Source organism: Bidens hawaiensis, unplaced genomic scaffold, assembly GCF_021521415.1.
Source record: "Bidens hawaiensis isolate Kalapana, Puna unplaced genomic scaffold, B.hawaiensis_p1.1 tig00009086_1, whole genome shotgun sequence".
NCBI lineage: Eukaryota > Viridiplantae > Streptophyta > Magnoliopsida > Asterales > Asteraceae > Bidens > Bidens hawaiensis.
The window spans coordinates 800,200-821,204 of record NW_027491668.1 but is presented as its reverse complement, the minus strand read 5'-3'; the positions used below and the strand labels follow the sequence as shown (position 1 = coordinate 821,204).

The following is a 21,005-nucleotide window of genomic DNA, read 5'->3' as shown; positions in this document are numbered from 1 at the left end:
ACATTTATAAAATTACCTTTATTAGCAAGGGCAAGTAAGGTGTTGAACTGCAGAGAATCAGTGGAAAGTGCCAACGAAGTCATGTTTAATAATAACTATACTAGGTGGGAAGATGATGTCAGTCAGATTAAAAATTGACTTGGTTGTAAAATAATTGGAGAAAAGTAGCCAAACTCTAGGTTTCAGGCTGTGAAGTAAACTCGACCAATTGATTAAACTTATTTAGAAAACTCATTTGATTACACCTATAATCAAAATATTAGATATTTGACCTTATTGACTGACCGAATTTAATCCGAACAATTAGTTTGGATGAATAATAACCTAACTGATTACCAGTTTTATGGTTTTGATAAATAAAATCAATGTTATGGTTAATGATGAATGGGGTCAACGATGATAAGAACTCAATCCTAAATGTTGATGACTTCAAACCAATTAACTGATACAATCTTAAGAATTCAATTAAGAAAAACTGTTTAAGCACACAAACAAATGTAAAGATTCAACTAACCGAATGATTAACCAAATCCAAATCCAATATTAAGGTTCAAAATACCAAAAAGTCTAACTACAAACACAACCCTACGCCCGAAGATGGTCACAGAAGCTTTAGCACCTAGCATAAGCATCTTGGAAATCTTGATTCTTGGTTGAGATGATGAGAACATGAATGTTTATGGTGATTAGAGGGTGTTAGGATGGTGTGTGACGCTCCCAAAAATAAAATTCCCGTCAGACCTGGCTATAGCCTACGGCTTGCCACCGTATGGCTAGAACTGCTACAGTACCAGAAAACTGTTTTCTTTGTAAAATCTTCATTCCAACTATGTTTTCCTCCCCGTTTTCGGCCAATGTCTTCGTATTTCAATTCTCTATCACATCATATATCATTACTTCCATTTCCACTCCATCCTAAATGCCTCAACTTAGTGTCTTTAAGCTCCGATCACCTACAATCATAAAAATAATCAAAGTACTTGTGTTCGATATACATATAAACAATTAAAACACACCATATTAAGCACTTAGAACAAGTTCTTTCACCCACACATCACATATGTAGGTAAAGTTAGTGCTTTGGGACCTCAATTTATTAGGACCCCCCAAAAAAAACATGAATAATATTTACTCCCACCCTTTAAGTTCTAACTAAATGAAGGTACGTGGAAGGTCTGTAGACTCCAAACCCACACCATTGTAGCTCTCGGCTGCCACCCAAGTCCGTTCCCCAAGTCTGGGAATAGTCTTGGCCGGTGGAAGCCGAGAGCTACAACAAGCAATGATTTTATTTGGTTTGGGCTTTAAAATTTTGTTGGGCCTTAATTGGTTTTAGCCCTTAATTTGGTCAGGTTTTAAATAAATAGAGATAACGCTATATTTTTTCAGAGGTAGCGAAATACGAAAATCGATAAAAAAAATGTTTGCACTACCGACAAAAAGTTATGGGGTATCAAAGACTTAAAACTACCCCTGGTTACTAACCAAGTCTGCCCCTGGTGGGGGTTTCAAATTTTATAAATTTACAAGAGAAATGAGTGTTTTTATAAAACACTTGGAATCTTGTGGGACAGCTTATAGCTCATAAGGGAGTGTTTTTAAAAAATGTTTGTAATCTGGTGTGATAACTGAGTTGCCGGTTTTCGTAAAAGATAGGGAATAAATTCATTTTTCATTTGTATCATGCACGTGGATACATATATACACATAATGTTTATTGATACCAGTAACACATAGTAACATACAAATTCTTAACACACCAGCTGTGCACAATTGCACAAAAGGCTACGACCGACACGTACGTCAAATAACTTTCACCTTATCTACATCACCGATTGCTAGATCGATCTATACTTAAAGCTGAAATGTGCCATAGAACATCATTTGGATCACTGACGAAAAATTAAATACAGATGAAGGTGGTCGTAAAAGAATCGACAATGGTGAGGCCAGTGAACGAGACACCCACAGTAAGGCTATGGAGCTCTTGCCTTGATCTCACTGCCATCAACTTTCACTCGAAATCGGTGTATTTTTATCGGCCCAATGGTGCTCCCAACTTCTTTGACATGATCAAAGTGATGAAGGACACTTTGAGCACCGCGTTAGTTGTGTTTTACCCAGTGGCAGGGCGGTTTAGACATGACGAAGATGGTCGTATTGAGATCGATTGTCAAGGACAAGGGGTGTTGTTTCTGGAAGCAGAGTCGGATGGCGTTATCGATGATTTCGGTGACTTTGCACCCTCGTTAGAGTACATTTTTTATATATACACTTAAAACTATAAAACTTATAAAATATGAATTTCTTTTTGCCATCTTATAATTTTTGGGCCTAAAATTCTTTTTTATCCATAATCCATTTAATCAAGTTTAAATTATTAGCCCTAAACTAAAACTCAAAACTAAAAAATTAAATAAAACCCGATGCAACATAAATGAAATAGCGGTTGATTGAAATTTCTCTTTAGTTCTTTTCTTCTTTGTAATTGCTAAACAACGACCAGCTCAGCATTATTGGTTCGTTGTTAACCATCAGGCTCCTCCTCGGTTGACCAAGCTAGCCACCAAGGATCAAGCTATTTTTTTCCCCAATGTTAGGAGAGTTTCACAAATCATTGGTTAATCGTTAGTTATTACAGTATTTGACTTTAATAAGATATTTTTCTATATTTATTGCTATAACATTAAGCCTCGTTTAAAAAAAAATTACCTTATATATTTCGTTACTTGTTAAGGCTATGGGCCTTTTTTATTTTGGCTCGGCTGAGATATTTAAATTCTCGGAGACAATTGACTTGTATATGTGTAACAAACTAAGAGCGTTCACACTAAGACAGTTTTAGAGCGTTTTTTTACACGTCATACGGTTTTCTTTATTGTAGGAGTCATTTTTAGGAGATTTTTTTCATACACCAAGAATTATAAAAAATGAGTTGGAGTGGGCCTTTCAGCATATGGCGGCCCGGGTGATAAAAAAATAATTATACTTTTGTTAAAGGTAAAAGATGGTGATGATGCGGTAATGTTTTTAGGTGTTTTTAGAATTCATTATAGGGTGAGTTTTAAGTGCTTTTAAAGAATTGCGTTTTTATGATGTAGAAGTTGACTAGATATGTTTTTGGGTGTTTTTGTGCCATCTTACAATGGATACTCACAATTGTCTTTGAGTAGGTAATGAAAAAACGTGGATCGACTCACTGGTAGACGATCTACTTTCCTCGGGTGTGATTATGCTCTTCCACCGATGGATTCCTGGGATCTGGGTTCTTCCACCTACAAAATGAACAGCACCGTAAACTTACCCCTCAGAAAGGGACAGAGGGGTCCTCTTTGGGGTAACCCTCCGGTGTGAGAATAAGTGTTTGTAGGAGAAGATAATAATATGAGAGTAAGGAAATTTGGAGAGTATTGCTTTAATATAGCTGAATACTGTGTAGTTAGATGTGATTGTATGATCTTCCTTGTGGAGTTGATGTGATATTTATAGTGCTAGGGTTTCCAATGATTGGGCTCAGACCCAATTAGGGCCTTGCTGGCCTCCTCCAATTGTTTTGCGCCACGTGTCCTCTGGGACACCTGGTGCTTTTTCATTGGTTATAATCACGTGGTAGCACATGGGTTTTGCTGAGTTGTTCACCTTTTATTTGGCAGCTGTCAACATCAGCATATTCTTATTCCTTAAAAAGATACCTTCTGGAAGGTTGTCTGATGTGCACCATCAGGGTTGCCCTAATCCTGATTTGGATAAGGACGAGGTTGATTATGTGCATGTGTGATACGCGCCTATCCTGAGGATGCGCGAGGTCTTCTCTTTATTCTCACGCGCAGATGTTTCATGCGCAGATGTGATATGCGCCACGCGCGGATGCGCCACGCGCAGATGTGATATGCGTGAGCATATGTGATGCGTGAGCATATGTGATGCGTGAGCATATGTGATGCCTGAGCATGTGATGCCTGAGCATGTGTGATGCCTGAGCATGTGATGCATGAGCATATGTGATATGCGTGAGCATATGTGATATGCGCCATGCGCATAGGTTTTACTTTGTGCCTTCTTGATTTCATGCCTCTTGTCTATATCTTGTGGGTTGACCCGCCTCGCTCGGTGTTGAGGCGCGTAGATACCTCTTCAAGCCCCCCCAGTCTAATGTGTGTCTTGTCTCGCGCGAGCGAGGTAAGATAGATATTAGACTTAATAGGCTGCTCTTTTTAATAGGGTTTGTCTTTTCTTCTTATTACTCATCGTTGCGCGAAATTCTATCCTTTTGGCTGAAAACGAATCGTCCCTGTACGTGGTTGGTTGTTGCTGACATGCGTCAGTAATGGAGACGTGTCAGACCTTTCGTGTGCTCGAGGTGCTACAGCTGCCTTTCATGTCTCCTCACATAGTGTCAGGAACACGTGTCGCGCTCGCGTTGGTCCGTACCTGCGAGTGGTGGCGCGTGAACTATGGTAGCAGCTGTATCGTTTCTTTTCGTGTCCCCTCACACAGTATCAGGGACACGTGTCGCGCTCCCGTTGGCTTACACCTGCGAGTGGGGGCGCGTGAAGTCCGTTCAGTGCCAAATTTTCTCTATCTTGGGCCTATAAAAGCAAACCCTTAGAGCTTTTATTCTTCATCTTCTTTGTTGTTTATTCGAAGCTTTCCTTTCTTTCGTTCTTTTCCGATTACCGTCTTCTGCTTCCAGATCTCTGTTCTTTTAGAGGCATCCTCCGTTCGTTTTTACAGTTGTATGTCTGATAGTTCAGACAACACAATCTCCCCTATCCATCGCCGTGTTAAATCCTTAGTAATGTCTACGTTGAAGAAGACCGGCAAGGGGAAGAAGGCTGCTGAGGCCTCATCGGAGGATGTAGGGAAGACCAAGACGGTGAAGAAGTGGGATGAGATCCCCTGCAAACTGCGGCAGGTCGATTTTGACAGCCTTATCGCCTCTCAGGGTTTTCTCCCTGAGTATGGTTGCATGCTGCCGGCGGCCGGGCAAACGGCGGCGGACCCGCCCACCGGCTATATATCCCTTTATAGCCATTTTTTCACCCACTGCAACCTTCGTCTCCCGATGACAAGGTTTGTGGGTGCGCTGCTTAAGTTTTATGGGATTCATATATCCCAAGTCCATCCGTTTGGACTTGTGCGCATGACTCACTTTGAGTTCATGTGCAAATCCCAGCGCGAGGAGCCCACCCCTCGTCGCTTTCAATTTTTTTATAAGCCCAAGATCCAAGATTCTTGGTTCTCATTTATTCCTCGCAGTCAGAAGGTCAAGTGCTGCACTGTTTCATTCAAGAGCCTTCATGACTGGTCTGAGAGATTTTTCTACATCAGGGCTGGTGTGATCCCCATCCGCATGACCATGCGCGCGATTTCTTCTGCGCCTGCGGATGTGGGTGTCCTCAAGAACCCAACTGGCGCCTGGGTAAACAAGTTGACTGTCGAACCATCCCCCGCCAAGAACATTTGCGAGGAGGCGCTGGTGGGGGTTGGCATGAGCAGGAGGTGGGCTGACAGCGCGACTGAGCCCGTTATCCAAGTTGACGGCTTGTGTAAGTTAATCTCATTCCATTACCTCTGCGCTAATGTACCTCGTTTTGCTGATATCATTTGACTTGTTTTGTGCAGTCAGCAAGGAGTATGTCCACGCCGCCTATGACGAGCATATGGAGGGTGGCTCCGTCGCGCTGGGCGCTGGGGAGGTTGGTTTCCCCGATCGCTTCGATGACATATTCATCCCTGTTGATCTGGGATTTGTCTTTGACAGCGATGCGCCTGGTAAGCCTTTGTACTTATGCTTATGCCTTTATACCAAATTTGGCTAACATTTCCTTTGCACTTATTGTAGATGCGCTCGAAAACTACGAGCTGGAGCTCGCGGAAGAGGAGGAGGAGGAGGAGGCGCCCCAACTAAAGCGTAAGGCTAAAGGGAAAACTGGCGCAGGGGCCAGTAAGAAACAGAAGAAAGATGATGCCCCTGTTGTTCAGGATCCTCCTACCCAGGCGAAGGGACTTGAGAAAACCCAGGTGTTTACCACCAAGTTTTCCTTGTCTTCCCTGCCTCAAAAAGTGGGCAGACCTCCTATCCACACGAGGTATGGTGGCGCTACCTCCTCCCTTCGCGCGGCGGAAAAGGGAAGCGGTGTTGCGCCTTCGACAGGTATACTTTGCTTATCCTTTGCTTATCTTTTATGGTTCTATGAGCGCGATTCTGATAGAATTACTAATGAATCTTTGCTCACTCAAATGTGTGTAGAGCCGGCGACCTTGGTGGATCAACCTCAAGCGCCACAAGATGCCGAGGCTGCGCCGGAGGTCCCTTCGAAGTCCCCTGTTTTACCCTCAAAAAAGGGTAGAATGGACTTCATGGCGATGTTTGCCTTGCGAACGGAGTTGCGCCAAGGTATGTATTGCGCTTTTATTTTCTGACTTTTTTCTTTTAGATCAAGTCATGAACCATTTCTTTTTGTTGATTTTTTCATAGCTGGCGTACAAGCTGCTGGCGGCACTCCTGGCGCCGGTGCCAGCGCCGCTGGTTCTGCTCCTGCTCCTGCAAGTGCTGAATCTCCCCTCATCTGGATTACTAAGGAGCAGGAGGCCGTTTTACGCGCCGACCTGGCGGCGTCGAGACCTCCCTCACCTCCTCCTGCGCACAGCCCTCCTCGCGAGACTGATTTTGGTTCTAGGTCGCAGGAGAAAAGGCCTGTTTCCAAGGAGGATGAGGAGTTTGAAGTTGAAGACTCCGACGGCGGCCGCGCCAGCCCTGCAACGCCACGAGGTTTCGCGGCGGAGCCTTCTCGTGGGGCTGGCGCTGACTTTTCTGCTTCATCCCCGCAGGTATAGGTTCGTTTTTGCTCCGCTGCGCGGACTTCCATCTTAGTGTTTTGTTGACTTAGATAATTACATTGTTTTTGTAGGAATCCGATCACATTTACCGCCCGAGATGGAATATTACTGAGGACAGCACATTTCAGTCCATGGGTGTGTGTGCGGAATTCTGGGCTCATTCTGTGCCTCCAGCTGAAAGGAGGTTCCAGGAGGACCGCGCTCGCGATGACTTGCTCAACGATCATCTGTTTGCTGGGTCGGCCTTCTTTGCTGCCTCCCAAGAGCTTCGCTATGATTACGTAAAGGTACGTGATGCTCTTGTGGAAGCCAAGCAAGAGGCTAAAGTGTCTGCTTGGCATCTTTCTGATGCTCGAGAGAGAGCTGAAAAGCTCCAAGCAGAGCTCAGTGAGAACAGAGCAAATGCCAACAGCGCCTTCGTGAAGCGCGGGCATGAGCTTCAGGCTGCGCGGGAGAAGCTACAGGCGGCGGAGGCGGACGCGGCCAAGTACGCGCGTAGAGCGCGCGACTTGGAGCTGGACGCGGAGGCGCGTGACCAAGCTCTTGTCCAGTCTATAACTGAAAAATCATCACTGGAGAGTGAGGTTGCGCGCCTGAAGAAGGAGCTGGCGGCCGCGCAGGCCGAGAAGGATGAAGCCTTGGCGACGGCAGCGTCTAGCCAGGAAGCGCTCGAGCTTGCGCGAGCGGAAAAGGAAGAAGTCCTGGCGGCAGCAGCGTCCGACAAAGAGGAGCTGAAACAGACTAAGGAAACTGTTGAGTTGTTAAACTCTCAGATTCCTTCCCTCGAGACGTCTGTTGCTTCCCTCGCGCAGGATCGCCAATGGCTAATCTCACAGGGTGTGACTCGTTGCGCTTACGCGATGAAATATTCAGACGAGTTTCAGGCCCTTGTGATGGATTGCAACGCTGCCGCGCGCTTGGTGGGTCGAGCTGAAGGGTTTAAGGATGGCTATGAATATGGGATGCTGAAGAAGAACCCATCCGACTACCCTTATCAGAGCGACGTTGCCTGCGCGGACATGGCCGCGATGGGGGAGAAGTATTTGAATACTCCCATTCCCATCCTTGGGCAGGTATTTTAACCTTAATGATATTGCCTTGACTTATTTTCCAAGTCTTTTTTGTACTTATATTTTTCCTTATGATTTGCAGATATCCGCGCTTGCTGACCAGCCCGACCTCGGCGCGCTAAAGAAATTACTTGACGAGTGCGAAGGCGCTGGTGGCGGCGATGATGGCGCGGGGAATGCTGCTCCTGCAAGCGGCTCTGGCGTGGCCAAAGGGTCCGCTCCTGACACTGTTGTGATAGAAGACTCCATTCAGGATGAACAACTTGACTATGGTCAGTTTGGAGATGACGAGGAGCGGGCTGTGCCAGATGCTGAGGGCGGTGATGAGGACTATGAAGAGGCTGACGTCGACGTGGAGACTTGAGAAGCCCTTCATGTTTTTTATTTTTATTTGTAGTTTGTATCTCATCATCTTGTAAACTTGTAAATTTCAATGCTTTGGAATGAAATTTTGTTTTTCCCTTATTCGCATCTTGCGCATTCCCCATTCATCTCTTTATATTGCATGTTTGCTTGTTGAATATAAGATATGCTTGCACGTTGAAATAAGAACAAGGTTGTAAGAAAATTATTATACTTAATCCTTGTCATATTGTAAGTGATTTTGCCATATCTTGATTATGTTGACACGTGCCTTGGCGTTTTCATTATTCCTCTTTTGCGCGACGTTATCGTGCATGGAATTATGAGTTTTTTAGCCTTTACGTGTCAATGTGTGTTACTCAGATATCCATTACAATTTCATGCGCGACCTCGACCTGAGACCCTAACAACTATGTTTTGGCATTTGCTTTGCCTTAGTTGTGCTTAGGTATTTTTATGGTCAGGCTGCGCAGCATGTAGGATGGATGTTGTGAGTGATTTGAGCTAAGGCTCACATTATTGGGCTAAGGCCCTGAGCTAAGGCTCATAATTTTGGGCTAAGGCCCTGATGTTTTAGAGTTAAGACTCGTGAACGCGTTTGCGCATGTATGTTTTACTTCGTTTTATTTTGTTTTGATGTCAATACAATGTTGTCATATTGCTCAAAATTAATAAAGGGAAGTGTGAAACATGTATGCAAAAGGTAATAGAATCCACATTAAGAGAAGATAGCGCGTATCATTATTCATAATGGCTTAAAAAGCCTTGATTACAAACTTGACATTTTTTACATGAAACATTTTCTAAGCTGTGCTGCGTTCCATGCGCGCGGGATCTTCTTTCCATTCAAATCTTTTAAGGCGTATGCGCCTTTTCCCAATTCTTCCAAGACTTGATAAGGTCCCTCCCAATTGGGGGACATTTTTCCCGGGGGTATCGCGCGGCTAGCTTCATTGTTTCGAAGGACAAAATCATTTTTCTTGAAGTGGCATTCTTTCACGCGCTGGTTGTAATATTTTTCCAGTTTTTTCTTGTATTTGGCTTCACTGATGATAGCCGCCTCTCTGCGCCCTTCAAGTAAGTTGAGATCCAACCTTCTTTCGCGCTCGTTATCAATCTTGCTCATCATGAGCACTCTATGGGATGGGCATCCAATTTCTGCTGGAATCATTGCCTCTGTTCCATAGGTTAGGCTGAACGGGGATTCGCCATTGCTGGTTTTGCTTAATGTCCTGTGTGCCCACAGGACATTAGGTAGCTCTTCGACCCAAGAATGGGATTCTCCCTCTAACCTTTTCTTCAGCCCATTCAGCAAGCTTTGGTTAGCGCGTTCCACTTGGCCATTCCCCTGAGGGTGATAAACTGAAGTGAAAATTTGGTTGATGCGCAATTCCTTGAGCCAGCTGGATATCTTCTTGTCAGTGAATTGCTTGCCATTATCGCTCACAATTTCCATGGGCAAGCCAAAACGGCATATGATGTGGCTCCATATAAACTGCTTCATCGCTTCGGCTGTGATTTTTGCTAGTGGCTTGGCTTCAACCCATTTTGTGAAATAGTCTACTGCCACTACCAAAAATTTTACTCGCCCTTGCGCTTGCGGAAGGGGACCCACAATGTCGATTGCCCATTTGTGGAAATGCCATGCAGAGGTCACTGGAATCAAGTTGTTCTTTGGCCGCATGGTGTTTGGCGCATGGCTCTGACATGCTTTGCATTTTTGGATCTCTTTTAGAGCGTCCAAGTACATGCCTGGCCAATAGTAACCTGCGCTCATTGCCTTGGCAACCACCATGCGCGGGCCAGCATGTATTCCACAGATTCCTTCGTGTATCTCTCTGATCACATAACTTGCTTCCTCAGCATCTAGCCATTTCATGAGCGGTCCAAGATAAGAGCGTCGATATAATGTGCCATCAAGGAGTTCATAGTTCTGCGACTTGTGTCTTATCTTCCTCGCCTGTGCGCGATCATCTGGTACCTTTCCCTCCTTCAAGAATTCCATTATTGAAGTTATCCATGATGAAGGGGTTGTATGAGTTACAAGGACAGACTTCGCTACCACCGATGGGTTGCTCATTACTTCTACCCTGACATCTTTGCCAAAGTGATCAAAACTGGTTGATGCCATCTTACTCAGCGCGTCTGCAGATTTGTTTTCACTGCGCGGAATATGAATGATTCTGAAGCAGTCAAATTGCTCGATGAGCTTTTTCGCCTGCTCTAGATATAGAGGCATGGTGTTCTCCTTGGCATCATAAAGGCCATTGACCTGTGCTGCTACCAAGTATGAATCAACATGGGCCTCTAGCTTTTTAACTCCGAATTTGTGCGCGATGCGCAGCCCAGCCAGCAGGGCTTCATACTCAGCCTCATTGTTGGTGCTCTTGAAGTCCAACCTGATGGCATAAGTATATTCATGATTCTCTGGATCCACCAGTTTGAGACCTGCGCCGGACCCTTCGTTGTTTGAAGCTCCGTCAGTGAACAATCTCCAAACATTTTCTTCATCATTGGCTCGCGGAGGGTCTACCTCGCGCTGAGCCTCTTCAACTCTTCCTTCGGGGATTTCTGCGATGAAATCAGCTAAAACTTGCCTCTTTATTGCTGGACGGGGCTTATAGGCGATCGTGTGTTCACCTAATTCCAGGGCCCATTTTGTCAGCCTTCCCGAGAGCGCGGGGCGCCGCAAGACTTGCTGGATGTTGTAACCAGTTAGTACTTCAATAGGATGACCATTGAAATATCTATGAAGCTTGCGCGACGCGTGTGTTAGTGATAAAACTAACTTTTCCATGATGGAGTAGCGCGTCTCAGGATCTGTCAGCACCCGACTCACATAGTATATTGGCGTTTGGATTCCCTTGCGATCCACCAACAATACTGCGCCGATGGCGCGCTCTCCTGCTGATAGGTACAATGTCAAAGTTTCACCAGGAAGTGGAGCTGTGAGCGCGGGCAGATTTATCAAACATTCTTTAATCTCACTGAAAGCTTGCTCGGCCTCAGGAGTCCATTTGAATTGGCTTTTCTTTAAGCAGTTTCTCAATGTATTGACAAATGGGGTAGATTTGCTTGCATGGTTCGCTAGGAACCTGTTGATTGATACCAATCTACCATTCAGCTTCTGAACTTCTTTCATGGTGGATGGCGAGGGCATGTCAAGGATGGCCTCCACCTTCTCAGGGTTCACCTTAAAACCATCCTTGGTGACCATTACACCTAGAAATTTTCCCTCTTGCACGCCGAAAGTGCATTTGCTCGGATTGAGCTTCATGTTAACTTCCGTTAGGCGCCCAAGGGTTTCTTCGATGTCTTTGAGCATTTGTTTTTCCTCCCTACTTTTGATCACCAGATCATCCACATAGACTTCTAGATTTCTTCCAACTTGCTCGCTGAAAACGGCATCCATAAGTCTTTGGTAGGTGGCTCCCGCATTCTTCAAACCAAAGGGCATCTTTGTGTAACAGAAAACACCCTTGTCGGTTCTGAAGGCGGTCTTGTCCTCGTCTTGTGGTGCCATTTGAATCTGGTGATAGCCCTTGTAGGCATCCAAGAAACATTTGAGCTTGAATGGCGCCACGGAGTCCACCTTTGCGTCGATGTTTGGGAGGGGGTAACAATCCTTTGGGCATGCTTTGTTGAGGTCCTTGAAGTCAATGCACATCCTCCATGACCCGTTACTTTTCTTTACCATCACAGGATTGGCTACCCATGTCTGGTATCGTATCGGGCGGATGATGTTTGCGCGCAGTAGATCCTCAACCTGCTCATTCATGGCCCTCGCTTTCTCATCCCCCATGACTCTCTTCTTTTGAGCAATTGGCTCTACAGACTTGAACGTGTTGAGAGAATGTTGTGCCAGGTCTCGCGGAACCCCAGTCATATCAGAGTGTTGCCACGCGAAGACCGACATATATGCCGTGAGCAATCTTTTCATTCTCAACCTCGTGTCGTCTGATATCGTTGCGCCAATTGTGATCTTCTGCTCCGGGAATTTTGGGTTGAGAATCCATTCCTCTGGCGCGTTGTCTGCCATTGGAAGTTTCATTCTCCCTTCCCGCGGAGTATTTGTCACTGCACACAAATGATCTCGGTATACAAAAGTTACACCTGTTGGTGTTGGGAACCCCAACGCGCCGTGCGCTGGCGACGGTATGGCGTTAAATTGGGCAATCGTTCCTCTACCCAAGATCATATTGTGGCAAGAAGTGGTGGGCAAGACCAAGAAGTTGACAACTTCGGCTCGCTTGTGTTTCTCATCCCCCATAGTTAGCTCAAATTGTATTTGACCTAGGGGATGAATGATTTCATTTGAAACACCAGAGATTGGTGCATTCACAATTTCAAGCCTTGCTTGGTCTGCCGGATCCAGTTTTCTGAAACATTGCTCATACATGATGTCTGATTCGCTGCCAGTGTCCACCAGGACTTTTGACACTTCGTAATGAGCAATGTGTGTAGTGATGACAAGAGGACTGCTGATAGAAGGGCCTCCCCTGATTCTTGGGAAGATTACTTGTTGCTCGCGCCAATCTCCTTGGATTTGCGCGCTTCTCTTTCTTGATGTTTGCCCTTGCCTTCCTCCCTCGGCTACACAGATTCTTTTGTACTTTTTGCTGGCAGAGGCTCCTTCTGGTTGTTCACTTTCTGGTCTTGGGTTTTTCACCAGGTGAGCCAGCTTGCCTGATTTCACATCTTTTTCAATTGCATCCTTCAAGTGATGGCATGCATCAGTGTTGTGTCCCGTGGACTTGTGAAACTCGCAGTACTTGACACTGTTTGATGGTCCCTTGTAGTGTAGTGGCTTGGGGCTTTTGAACTGGACATTCTCAGTGCTTAACACTTGTGAAGGTGTTTTAGTGAGGGGAGTCCAGATTCTTGGTAGAGGTCTGCTAGGATCTCTGCCGCCTTCCCTCTTGTCACCCTCCCCGCGATTACGAACGTCTTTTTGGGGCTGGGGTGAGCTTGGTTGCGCCTGCTTTTCTGCGGAAGAAAAACTGGTTGATTGCAACCTGGACCATACAGTGTTCTGTTTGCCCCTTCTTTCGCTGCTGCGCGGTGCCTCTGCTTGATGCCCTCTTTCTCTCGCTCTATCTTGGGCAATTTGTTTTTCATTTCTCGCGAAGACTCGCGATGCTTCCATTAGCTTGGCCCAAGTGGTTGGCATGCCATCTCTGCTTACGAGAGCTCGGCGGAGTTGATCACTGCGCGCGCCTTGTATAAAGGCCACGCGCAATAGTTGCTCGGTGATACCTCTGATTGCCAGAGACTCCTGATTGAAACGAGTGATGTAGTCTTCAATCGTTTCATCATTCCTGCGCACGCAGTGCATGATGTCATCAGGGTCGCGCGTGTGTCTGCGCTGTTGTACGAAGTGAGCTTGGAACTTTTCCAATAGTTCCTCGAACCCATCGATTTGCCCAGTAGGCAAGCTTTCAAACCAAACACGCGCCGCGCCCGTGAGGCAGCGAGCAAACATGTGACACCATGTTGGCATCGTCCAGCTTTCTAGGTTTCCAGTGTTGTAAAAACCTTGTAAGAAATCGTCTGGATCTGTTGTGCCGTCAGATTTGCCCAAACCACTTGGCATCTTGGTCTTGTGCTGGATGGGGGCCTTCGCGATGCGCTCAGTGAATTTTGAATGTTTCACCAAGATGGCTGGCCTGTACGGTGTGGTTACATCCACTTGCCCTCTTACTGGTGGGCTGTATGGTGTGTGCAGATCCAGATCGGCTCTGGCTCCAGGCGCCATGTTCATTTGCGCGCGGAGCTGTGAGCCTCCTGCATGAGTATCTCGCGTCTTCCTGACGCTGTGCACTTCTTCATCACTAAACTCAGCGTGTTCAGTGTGAACAGAGTGACCCTCTTCCGGCGCGCGGCCCCTTTTTGTTCCTTGAATGGCTTGCTTGTCAAACGCTAGCCTTTGTGTTAAGTCGGCTAACTTTTTCTGTTTGACCATCTCATTGTACTTGTCCATTAGACGTCGTTGCTCGTTTATGAGCCATTCTTTAGGGTCATTGGTTTCATCTTCTGGACCCATCGGGCCTTTTTGTTTCGCGCCGGCAAGATTTTGTAACGTGAGATCGTCTGGAGGAGTTTCAGTCTGGCCGTGAGGAGTTGTGATGAAGGGACGGTTACTGGTGGTGCGCGTAGAATCAAGCGGCCCCCTCAGAAACTGCTGTCCCTCATTAACATCCTCACGTTCAATATCCTCCAGAACTTGATCGACGTTACGAGCACTTGAAACCATGGTGAAAATTTGTTTTTTTAGAGATCTAATGAGATCTTGTTGCCGTTGTAACAGTGGATGGCGCCAATGAAGAAACGTGGATCGACTCACTGGTAGACGATCTACTTTCCTCGGGTGTGATTATGCTCTTCCACCGATGGATTCCTGGGATCTGGGTTCTTCCACCTACAAAATGAACAGCACCGTAAACTTACCCCTCAGAAAGGGACAGAGGGGTCCTCTTTGGGGTAACCCTCCGGTGTGAGAATAAGTGTTTGTAGGAGAAGATAATAATATGAGAGTAAGGAAATTTGGAGAGTATTGCTTTAATATAGCTGAATACTGTGTAGTTAGATGTGATTGTATGATCTTCCTTGTGGAGTTGATGTGATATTTATAGTGCTAGGGTTTCCAATGATTGGGCTCAGACCCAATTAGGGCCTTGCTGGCCTCCTCCAATTGTTTTGCGTCACGTGTCCTCTGGGACACCTGGTGCTTTTTCATTGGTTATAATCACGTGGTAGCACATGGGTTTTGCTGAGTTGTCCACCTTTTATTTGGCAGCTGTCAACATCAGCATATTCTTATTCCTTAAAAAGATACCTTCTGGAAGGTTGTCTGACGTGCACCATCAGGGTTGCCCTAATCCTGATTTGGATAAGGACGAGGTTGATTATGTGCATGTGTGATACGCGCCTATCCTGAGGATGCTCGAGGTCTTCTCTTTATTCTCACGCGCAGATGTTTCATGCGCAGATGTGATATGCGCCACGCGCGGATGCGCCACGCGCAGATGTGATGCGTGAGCATATGTGATGCGTGAGCATATGTGATGCCTGATGCCTGAGCATGTGTGATGCCTGAGCATGTGATGCATGAGCATATGTGATATGCGTGAGCATATGTGATATGCGCCATGCGCATAGGTTTTGGCTTTGTGCCTTCTTGATTTCAAGCCTCTTGTCTATATCTTGTGGGTTGACCCGCCTCGCTCGGTGTTGAGGCGGGTACATACCTCTTCAGGTAACATGCTTCAAATGTGGTGGGGTTTCACTAGGAGGTGGTTTCGATCATCGTGTTCGGATGGGATGTTTGTGTTGAACTTCATAAACACATGGTCTGATATGGCTCGTGGTCTTGGCATTACTCACCCACCTTTCATAGACCGGACACTCCTCCGTGCACGTGACCCGGCACGACCGGTTTTTGAGCACATTGAATACCATCCAACAGTGAAGCCGCCACTTCGAGTTCGTTTAGATGGAACCAAAACCTGTTTCTCAATGTTCAAGTTAACACGAAAACAACTCAATGTGCTCAAAGCAAAATCAAAGGAAGATGGGAACACGATGAGCTACAACTCTTATGAAATCTGTCGGCCCATGTTTGGAAGTGCGTGTGTAAAGCCCGTGGGTTGCCATACGATGTGAAAACCAGGCTCGACTTCCCAGTCGCTGGGCGGGCCCACTTTCATCCACCACTTGCGCCAGGCTATTTTGGGAATGCTATATTTAATTGCTCCGTTGAAGCGACAGCAGGCGACATTCAATCAAAAACTATCTGGTACATTGCAAGTAAAATCCATGATGCTTTAGCAAGGATGAATAATGACTATCTAAATTCAGCACTCGATTACCTGGAACAACACCTTGATCAAAAGCCTGAGGTTTCTTATAATTTGCACGAATCTTCGAATAATAAGTTGGGCTAGGCTCCCGATTCATAATGCTGACTTTGGATGGGGGCGACCCATTTTCATGGGGCGTGTAGGGATCCCATCAGCCGGTAGGTGTTATGTGTTACCAAGCCCGATAAACGATGGAAGCTTATCGATCATCATTGGGCTGGAAGTTGAACAAATGAAGCTTTTCAGCAACCTGCTGTACAAAGAGTGATCGTTTACTTAGTAGTTTATAGATTTTAGTATAACTTGTAAAATTTCAATAATGAGTTTTATATATGCTTAAACGACTATATAAACATAGCTTATCATGATCGATCAACCGTTTGTTTCTTAACTATATTAACTAGGGTACATTGGGCACGATCGAGTGGCGTGCTACGAACAATCTTTTGAATCAACGCAAAATGATTCATACCAAAAGAAATAAAAAGAAGATGCCTATGATTAACATCCGTTTAAAAGCTTAAATATAATTACCATTCAACTAAGTGAAAGTACAACTCATTAATTGCATGTGTAATATAATATTCGAATTGAATTGTTGCGTAGAGATAACCTGTATTTATTGATCGACTAACTTAGGACACTGATAATGTAAATTTCTTCAAGTTGTCTTTTCTCTAACTTCCGGACCCTGTTAATAGCTTGGTTATTGACGGGATTTTTACTGAGTACGATTGTTGTTTTTTTTTTGTATTTTCTCTAACTAAGCTAACAAATGGTGGACTGATCAATTTATAAAGATACAATTTGGGAGGGTTGTAGCATTAGGAGTTGTATGTTATGAATCAACTGTTGTATTTTGGTTTGATAGCTTGAGGTGTTGTATCATTGGATTGGGTTATTGTATTTTAATTTGTTGATTAAATTTTACTGTCTTAGAGCATTCTCATCCAACCTCTTATATTATGTGAGGAGTGTTTTTATAATTTAGAAAGTGATTCAGGGTGTTGTAAGTGAAGAGTTTTTATATTTTAGAAAAAGTAATAATTTTTCTGTATATTTGAAAAGTTACTGTTTATCCACTATAATTTTTTAATATATTTTGAAAGTGGATATGAGTAAAGGAAAAAGAAAAGGTGATGATAAAAGGTATAAAAAGTATTATTTAATTAAAATATTGAGAGAAAATAAAGTGAGCTTTAGTGTAATTTTTGGTTTGAAGATAAAGAATGGATTGAGAATGCTCTACACGTGTTCTCCACTCTGACATTCCCTTTTCTCCATGCTTTCCTTGTAGAAACCTTAGAGATGCACCAACCCTTCTCTTTTTCAATCGCAACCAGACTTCTCACTCTACGTTAGCCATGTTGGATTGGATTTGGGTGTCATAAACCCTCATCATCTCGAAGATAAAATCCCTGGTGGAATCATGTCCGTGTCTGAAGATGAAGGCGAGCATCTAACTAAATTCTTACAATTCGAGGTCCTCTTAGAGGTCTCTGATCAGGTAACACGTTTTCTTTGTGCATAATATGCATTCTTTTGTTGAGCAATGTGAAATCTCTGGCTTAGTTAGATTGGATTTTGTTGTGTGATTTAGGAAGATGTGAAATCCGAGAAAGAGGCCGCTGAAGAGAATTCGGGTGGAGCAAAACGGTGTCGCTAGTAACAAAGGAACGTTTCTATCCTATGAGTTGTGCGTTTTCTAATTTATATAAAAGTCATGAATTTATGTCTTTTTTTTGTATGAACTTTTGATCGATAGAAGTTAAGATAATCAAAATAAATTTGACAAATCACAGAATATAGCTAACGACTTCTTTTGTTATGTAGTGTGTGAGTACTCTACACATGGGAATTGTGGGTACGACGTGTCAGTTACTCAGTTTTATATTGTCATAAAAAGGCATTTTTTAACAAGTTTGTTAGAAGAAAAGTAAATTGTCTCTTTATTGTAATAACAGGTTGCGAGTATTTCAAAGTAACCTGCTTCAACCATCTGTAAGGGATTCGGGTATTGCAAAACATACACAAACACAATAATACTGCAAGAGAAATAATAATCGGAGATGAACACGCGAGATTTATGTGGTTCGGTCGGCTGACCTACGTTCACGGGTTGCAACCAGAATATTTTATTATTGCTCTCCGCCTCACTCGTGATGAGGAATTACAAGTACAAGATGAATATATAGAAATCATACTTGGGTTTACTACTTACTACCCAAGAAATCTAATAATGGGTTATAATTAAATAATATGGGCTAGGCCTGCACTAGTCTTCTTTTAATTAATCTGTCACAAAATATGTCTTCTAACCCGGGCCCAATTAAGCCTCCATAAACCCAACACTATCGGTATGTATCGCTGTGGACCATAGGTACAGGAACCGCTCTAATCTTTTGAAGCTTAACCAATGTTCATAACCTAAAAAGCTAAAAGTTTTGTTTGTGAAATGATCTTTGGTACTTGGCAAGGCATCCTAAAGCATTCTGAGTAAAAAATTATACGGCCATTTTTACTAGAAAGAAAATCTAGGTTTTCTCATATATTCTTGAGTTATATTCTCAATTGGTTACTTGAAAGGTGTTTGTAGGTCCCGAAACCGGATCCGACAAACGAACGGATTTGTTCTTGATAAACGTTTGAGGCGGGTGCGGTAAATCAAACGATAGAGTAAATAAAACAGATAATATAATAAGAAATGATCTCATTATCGGTTGAAAAAGATTAAATATATGATAAACGAACCGACCCCACCCAAGGTGAGCTCCCTCTGGGTGGGTGATTTACACCATACATCACACACATAAAAGACAACGAAATGTCATATTTATAGCCTAACATATTCCTTCTAGAAGACCTCCTCCCCATTGAAGCTAAGCGCGTGCACCGAAGCTCTGTTCTCGTATCCGGATTTCTTGCCCACTTTAATTATTTGCTTGACCATAAAATATTTAACGGGTTTTGTTCTTTTGATATCTTAAGTCACATTTTTGGCTTACACCTTTGGAGAAGCAGTTCAACATAAGGAATGGGTAACTACAATGAAAGAAGAGTTAAGATCATTGAAAGCCACAAGACTTGGACGTTGACAAGTCTGCAGATGGCGAAAAAGGCAATTGGGTTAAAGTGGGTCTATAAGTTAAAAGTTAGAGCCGATGGGAAAATTCAAAAGCATAAAGCACGCTTGGCCGCCAGAGGGTACTCTAAGAATATGGAATTGACTATGATGAGACATTCTCTCCCGTTGCCCGTTTCGAAACTATTCGAATAATATTATCGATAGCAGCCCAACAAGGATGGGACAGTCATCAACTGGATGTGAGGTCGGCCTTTCTTAACGGCCCACTTCAAGAGGAGGTTTATGTTATACAACCCCCTGGATTTGAGATTGATAATCAAGAAGATACGGTGTATAGACTTCACAAAGAACTATACGGGTTGAAGCAAGCTCCATGTGCGGTATGAATGAATCAATGGGTACTCACTGAACCGAAGTTATTTAAGAACTCAAAGTGAGCCACCTGTGTATGTAAATAAGGAGGGTAAAGATCTCATTATCGTTTGCCTATATGTTGATGACATAATTTACACGAGCTCGTCTAAAAGATTGTTGCTGGAATTCAAAAACTTAATGTAAAAGGAGTTTGAGATGTCTGATCTAGGTAATCTTTCATACTTCCTAGGTTTGGAGGTGATAAAAAGAACAGATGGAATATTCGTGTCACAAAGAAAATATGCTGAGGATTTGCTTAAAAAGTTTGGATTGAGAAATTACAAACCGGTTGTGACTCCTATGAATTGTGGAGAAAAATTCAAAGTGGATGAGGTTGATGAGCTGGCTGATGCTAGGTTGTCCATAAGTGTTGTTGGAGGTTTATTGTATTTGTCCAACACAAGACCCGACCTCGCATTCTCAGTAGGTCTAATCTCGAGATACATGCAGACTCCCACAACTTATCATCTTGGTGCAGCAAAAAGAATTCTAAGGTATGTCACTGGAACAATTAATTACGGTTTATGGTACGAGAACGGAAAGAAGATAAAATTGGAAGGTTACACATATAGCGATCGGGCTAGTTCAGTGGAAGTTAGGAAAAGTATTTCCGCAAATGTGTTTTCGATAGGGTTCGGAGTCGTGTCATGGAGCTTAAAGAAGCAGCTGGTCGTGGCTCTTTCTTCTACTGAGGCAGAATACATGGCAGCAACCGCTGCAGGTTATCAAGCAATATGGCTAAGAAAATTGCTAAAAGAGTTGACATATGAGCAAGAGATGCCCACTATTATTTACTGTGATAACCAATCTGCAGTATATCACTTTATCTTACAAAAAATGCAGCTTTTCATAAGAGGAGCAAACACATTGACAAAAAATATCATTATGTAAAGAGTTTGGTTGAGACAAAGCAAGTGAAAATTTTGTCATGTTACACGGGAGGAACAGGTGGCAGATTTGCCAAGTGCTAACAAAAGCTCTAGGAAGTGAACAATTTTGCTATCTAAGGATTTTAACAGATGGGGTTACAAAGCTTTGAATTAAGAGGGGGTGTTGAAGATTTTAATTAAAAGTTTGAATATCTTCTGTTTCGATGTAATCCAATAAACAATCATATATACAAAACCGAACTACAAGAACTTATATTAAAAGTTTGAATATCTTTAGTATATGTTTCTTTATTTAGAGTAATCTTGCTCCGTAAGTTTAGTTTAATGTTATATTTATCTTGTTTAGAAGTTGATAGGGTTAAGGAGGTATTTGAGTCGTTCTTGTTTTTATTTTCTCCTATATAAGGAGGTTAATTGTTTAATGAAGTTTAAGTTGTTTCACTGAAATCTTCTGTGTTCTTGATAACCATATTCCAACACT

General features: G+C 43.6%; 2 pseudogenes; both read left to right on the top strand.

The window, feature by feature from the left end:
• Positions 1-1,913: 1,913 nt before the first annotated feature.
• LOC143531178 (shikimate O-hydroxycinnamoyltransferase-like) lies at positions 1,914-16,403 on the top strand (annotated as a pseudogene).
• Positions 16,404-19,790: 3,387 nt separating this feature from the next.
• On the top strand, positions 19,791-20,525 carry LOC143531177 (secreted RxLR effector protein 161 pseudogene; annotated as a pseudogene).
• Positions 20,526-21,005: the final 480 nt, after the last annotated feature.